Here is a 6,045-nt window from a genome sequence, read left to right as displayed (position 1 = left end):
AAATTCTAGACACCTGCCCATATATAACACCTAAGGTTCCAAGATGCGCACAGGGTTTTAGGATGTGGTGTTTGTGGAGTTGGGTCTATATTAGTATTTTTAACCCCAAATAAAAAATAATTTAAGAAACCATAAAGAAACGTGGGGAGGTGGTGGATGTTACATTTACCTAGACTGTGGGGATGACTCACAGGTAACAAACACACAGGATTGCGTACATGTGCAGTTTTTATGTTGGTTTACACTGCAATAAGCCTATTTAAAAGGTAGCATTTTCGAGATCGATCTAAGATGGCCACTGTGGAACCGGAAACCAACCCTACTACTAATCCCCCACCTGCAGAAGAGGAAAAAACAGAATCTAATCAGGAGGTTGCCAACCCAGAGCACTATATCAAACACCCTCTACAGAACAGGTGGGCGCTCTGGTTTTTTAAAAATGATAAAAACAAAACTTGGCAAGCAAACCTTCGATTGATCTCTAAGTTTGTTGAAGACTTTTGGGCTCTATACAACCATATCCAGGTGTCTGGTAATTTAATGCCTGGCTGTGACAACTCACCTTTTAAGGACGGTATTGAGCCTATGTGGGAAGATGAGAAGAACAAACGGGGAGGACCGTGGCTAACTACACTGAACAAACAGTGGAGACTAAGTGATCTCCATCGCTTTTTTTTTGGCTAGAAACACTGCCGTGCCTTATTGGAGAACATTTTGGTGACTACAGTGACGGTGTACGTGGAGCTGTTGTTAATGTTAGAGTTAAAGGTGATAAGATAGCAATATGGACGACTGGATGTGAAAACAGAGACGCAGTCACAAACATAGGGAGGGTATACGAGGAAAGGTTAGGACTTCCTCCAGAGACAGTGATTGGTTATCAGTCCCACGCAGACACAGCTACGAAGAGCGGCTCCACCACTAAAACAGGTTTGTTGTTTACGAAGACACCTGAGTATTCTCACAAGAGACTGCGTCACACAATCGAGACTGGGAGCTGAACCAAAGCCTCGTCCAAGAAGAGTGGACTGCACTGAAGTTTGGCTCCATCTAAATGTTGCTAAGATATGAGAAGTCTCATTCGCCTTTGTCTTGTACCTCTGTGTTCATTTCTTCCCCCTGCCCCAATTTTTCCCAATCAAAGAATTACATTATCCGTCACCCCAGAACCCGCAGATGTGTTCCTGGCCAGCACTGGTTAGAATTACCACGATACACACATTTGCCTTTCCACAGTATTCAGAAAAGAACTTGCAATTCTGTTACCTTGGCAGGAAAAGACCTGTTTCTGTTCCACTCCGTGCAGGAGCGTGATTTGCTGGTGAGAGTCTGAGAACAGTTTTCTAGCAACCTTGTTTCCTTTCCCAGAATTCTCCTTGCTGTCCTCTTGCTGGTGGCTGCTAAAGTTTAATTTATTTGCTTCCCTCCTTGACAGCATTAGTGATTCTGATTTCAGTTTTTCAATTGTTTTGTTTTTTCCTCACTAACATTGGTGAAGGAGCCAGGAATATGACAGAAAGGTGGAATAAACATTAAATTTGTGCACTCTTTGGTAATTTTTTTTGTTTTTTTGTAACTACAAAGCTTTGCTACAAATTTATGCATTTCATTCAAATCAGTGATCTATGTCTGTGTAACCCCTAAACATAATTGTGGACTATAAAAATGTAACACCATAATTATATTCCTACCTAGAATTAGTATGTCTGTTCTTGGGTCTTTATGCTGTACTTTAACACTTTATATTACTTAGGGTATTTGCTTTGGTTACAAATGGCTCCCATCCATGTTAAGACAGTGTACAAAACTGTAAATAAAATGTGTACAGTGAATTGTCTTAAAAAAATAAAAACAGGTAGCATTTTCTTAGATTCTCCTCCATCAAAAATCTCCTGCAATCCTTCTCTAGCATTTAAACAGACCAACTTCAGCCCAGTTCGCGTCTGCTCACGTTTGATGGATTTCCCCTCTCTTCTCTCCTGCCTTTGAGAAATGAGCTTTCCAGTCAAAACCTTGCGAAGGTGAGCGGAGGGCCTCTTCAGTACTCCCTGGCTCCCAGCTAGAGTGGCTTGAGGAAGAAGGATGCTGTCGGCCCGTCTCCACCCGGGGCTATCTGGAGGACAGTTTCAGGGGAAATGTGCCGAATTTTGTTTCATGTCACAGGCGTCCGCTGAGGCGAGTGGACTCATGCAGTGTGTGACGGTCTATTGCCAACTTGTTTCACTTAGCGTAGTGTTTCCCAGGTTTGTCCATCTAAACCATGCAGGCACAGTTCATGCTAAGCCTGGATGGCGTGTTCACAGACAACAGAGCAGTGTGTCAGCAGTCATCTTCCGCTGACAGACAAAATGCCAGGGTGGAGCGGGGACGCCCCCATGGACCATTGTGTCTAGTTTCCTTGGAACGCCCTCATGCCTGCTTCTCCGAGGCCTGGCACCCTCTCTCACCTCTGAGAATGGGAAGAGCCCGAGAAGCTAGGCTACAATACCGTTGTGAAATGATCTTAAGCTAGGGTGTGTAAGATCAAAGACGTAGCTCAGAGGACAACGGGCTTGAAGGGATGAGAGGCTCTTTCCTCTTTCCACTGGCTGCTGCAGGAGAGCTGAGCACAGGAGGTACCTCAGTGCCTCAAGGACTAAACCTATGCAGTTAGGAACCCTACCTGTTTAGGGGCCCGCGAGATGGAGCTGAGAGTCCCTGTTACAGAGGACAGGAGTGTGATGGCTTTCCTTTCTTGGAGCTAGATCAGTCAGGATCTCACTGCTCATGATCCAGGCACAACGCAGTGCCCCCTGGTGGCTGTATGGGATGTTTCCTTTTACAAAAGTGTGGAAACAGCACCATCTACAGGACGCCTCAGAAAGTGCTGCCTTATCAAAAAACTTCAATTTGCTCACTTAGACACTTGGAAAACAAAACGAGAGGGGAAATACAAAGCAGTTGCTTAAGAATGTGTGCTCCGTATCACACTGCGTTATAAACTTCGGGCTTCTCATGACCACGAACAAAGCGTGGGTTCTCAACTCAGACGGCTGAAATGGGGGTTGCTCATAACCTTTTGAGTTTAGTAAAGTTAATACCTCAAATCTTTGCTTTTTCTTATCTGTAAAGAAGGGGATGCGTTTATCATGAGGATTAGACCAAAGCCAAAATGAAGTAATACACATAAAGTAAAAATCAAATGTGTATAAAGTAAGTTAGAGGGTAGGTATAATCAGTAGGCTTCGAATTGCAACAAAAAAAGAAATTTTGGGGGTGTTGTTGAAGTTGTGAACTAGCTCTAAAATGAGTTTTGTCGAATGAAAAACAAAAAAATAAGAGCTCTGTGGGCATTTTTTTTCAGGGTAGCCCTTCTGATCTCTGGAGTGATTGAGTCTGACCTTCCTTCAAGAGTCAGTCCACCCTGGGGCACGAGGCCTGGAAACAAGATTCTGCCAACAAGCCTCCACAGCATGAACTGAATGCCTGCCCTGTGTTAGACACTTGCGGAAGTGTCGTTATCTTGGGGAACTCTAAAGCTCCACCAGAAAGGGTTCTGCTAAGAGTATTAGAGCATCTTCTTTTATAGTTTCTCAGACACTTTTGAGATTAGTCAGAAGGTCTCAACACGGAACAGCACGAATTAGTTAGGAGAAGGTTCTCTGGTATGTAGTGAAATAGTTCTGAGCAAGGAGAGCACGATATGGGTGACTGTCAAGTCTGACCGGGGTCAAGGCAGATCCGAATGAAAATGTAAATGCTGCATTGCCATAATAATGCTCTAGAGCAATGCGATCTTCTTTATGGTGGTGGAAATCAGCACAGCTTGTGTGTGGGGACCAAGGACAGAGGGGCGCCACAAGTGTAGGGTGGTGAAGCTGGCCTCAGCCCTGGCCTGAAGGTTGGTCACACAGGTGTAAACAGGCAGGGTTTTACACTCACGTAAACTAACACATTAGCTACTAGAGAGCACAGTGTAGAGGTGCCACAAAGAATTAAACATAAGAACATTTTTAAAGACACCTGCTGAGGCAGATCTCTGTGTGAGTTCAAGGACAGCCTGACTTACATGGCAAGTTCCAGGACAGCGAGGGCTACATAGACCCTGCCTCAAAAACAGACAACTGCGGCCTCCATCACGGCAGCATGAACCAACACATCCCAGCAGCCTAATATCCTGCTCTACCTTCGGGACTAGGCCAGCTGCCTGTGCTTGGGGTCTGCCACTGGAGTCTCCTGCTCCACCCATGTGACTTAGGCTATCAGGGCCTGTCTCCAGGCCACTCTCCTGTGTCTGGGGGCTACCACTCAGGCTCCCATCCATCCCAGTGGTATCCGAAGCACCCCAACATCCTAATCCATTTCTGCACCCACAAGACTAGGAAGTGGAGAGGTACCAGAGCATTGGACTTGCCTACACTCACCAGAAGGGAACCATGGTCCCGCACCCACCAGGAGCGAAAGAGGCACCTTCTGGAACCCACTGCAAGAACAGATGGGAAGGAGACAATATAAAAACACAAGGAGCAACAGAAAAAACAATATGACACCACCAGAGTCCAGAGACCCTACACCAGCGAGACTGGAACACCCCAATGCATATGAAGCAGAAGAGAATTACATTAAAAACAACTTAATGGAAATAATAGAGGCCCTCAAAGAGGATATAAGAAACTCCCTTAAAGAGATGGAAGAAAAAAACAACCCAAGAAATGAAAGAAAAGACAAAGCAAAAATTGCAAGAAACAATTCAAACAGTTACAATAAAAACACAGTCTGAAGGAATGCTGGAAATAGAAAAGCTGGGAAAATGGTCAGGAACTACAGATGCAAATAAAACCAACAGAATACAAGAGATGAAAAAGAGAATCTCAGGTGTTGAAGATACGCTAGGAGGATTAGATTCATCGACCAAAGAAAATTTTAAATCCTAACAAATCCCTAACACAAAATATCCAGGAACTATGGGACACTGTGAAAAGACCAAACCTAAGAACAATAGGTATAGAAGAAGGTGAAGAAAACTACTTCAAAGGGGCAGAAAACATATTCAACAAAATCATAGAACAAAACTTTCCCAACCCAAAGAAAGACATGCCAATGAAGGTACAAGAAGCTTATAGAATACCAAATAGAGTGGACCACAGGAAAAAAATCCCCTCGCCACATAATAATCAAGACCCCAAACATACAGAATAAAGAAAGAATATTAAGAGCAACTAAGGAAAAAGGTCAAGTAATATATAAAGACAAACCTATCAGAATTTCACCTGACTTCTGCATGGAAACTCTGAAAGCCAGAAGGTCCTGGATAAATATTCTACCACCACTAAGAGACCACAGATGCCAGTCCAGACTACTATACCCAGCAAAGCTTTCAATCACTATAGATGAAGAAAACAAGCTATTCCATGACAAAACCAGATTTGAACAATACATATCCACTAACCCAGCCTTACAGAAAGTTCTGGATGGAAAACTCCAATCCAAGGAAGTTAACTACAACCAGAAAAACATAGGCAATAGATAACCCCACTTTACCAACAGCCAAAAGAAAAAAGGGGTGGAAATCCACATATAATTCCAACAACAACAACCATTCCAATCAAACAAGAATGAGCAGTCAATGGTCATTAATATCCCTCAATATTAATGGTCTTAACTCGCCCATAAAAAGACACAGGCGAATGGATTCTAAGACAAAAATCCATCCTTCTGTTGCATTCAAGAAACACATCTCAGCCTCAAAGATAGACATTACCTCAGAGTTAAGGGTTAGGAAAAGATTTTCCAATCAAATGGACCCAACAAACCAGTGGGGGTAGCAATCCTAATATCTAACAAATTAGACTTTAAAATAAAATCAATCAAAAGAGATGAAGGAGATCATTTCATACTCATCACAGGAGAATTCCACCACATGAAGTCTCAATTCTAAACATCTATGCCCCAAATACAAAGGCATCCATGTTAGTAAAAGAAACATTACTAAAACTCAAATCACAAATAAAGCCTCACATACTAGACAGGACTACCAGACAGAAACTTAACAAGGATACAAAGGAA

General features: G+C 43.2%; 1 pseudogene; it reads left to right on the top strand.

Moving 5' to 3' along the window:
• The first annotated feature begins 291 nt into the window (after window positions 1–291).
• Window positions 292–1,001, top strand: LOC101837283 (annotated as a pseudogene).
• Window positions 1,002–6,045: the final 5,044 nt, after the last annotated feature.

Source organism: Mesocricetus auratus, unplaced genomic scaffold (assembly GCF_017639785.1).
Source record: "Mesocricetus auratus isolate SY011 unplaced genomic scaffold, BCM_Maur_2.0 Super-Scaffold_100022, whole genome shotgun sequence".
Lineage (NCBI taxonomy): Eukaryota > Metazoa > Chordata > Mammalia > Rodentia > Cricetidae > Mesocricetus > Mesocricetus auratus.
This window is presented reverse-complemented; position numbering and strand designations above follow the sequence as displayed.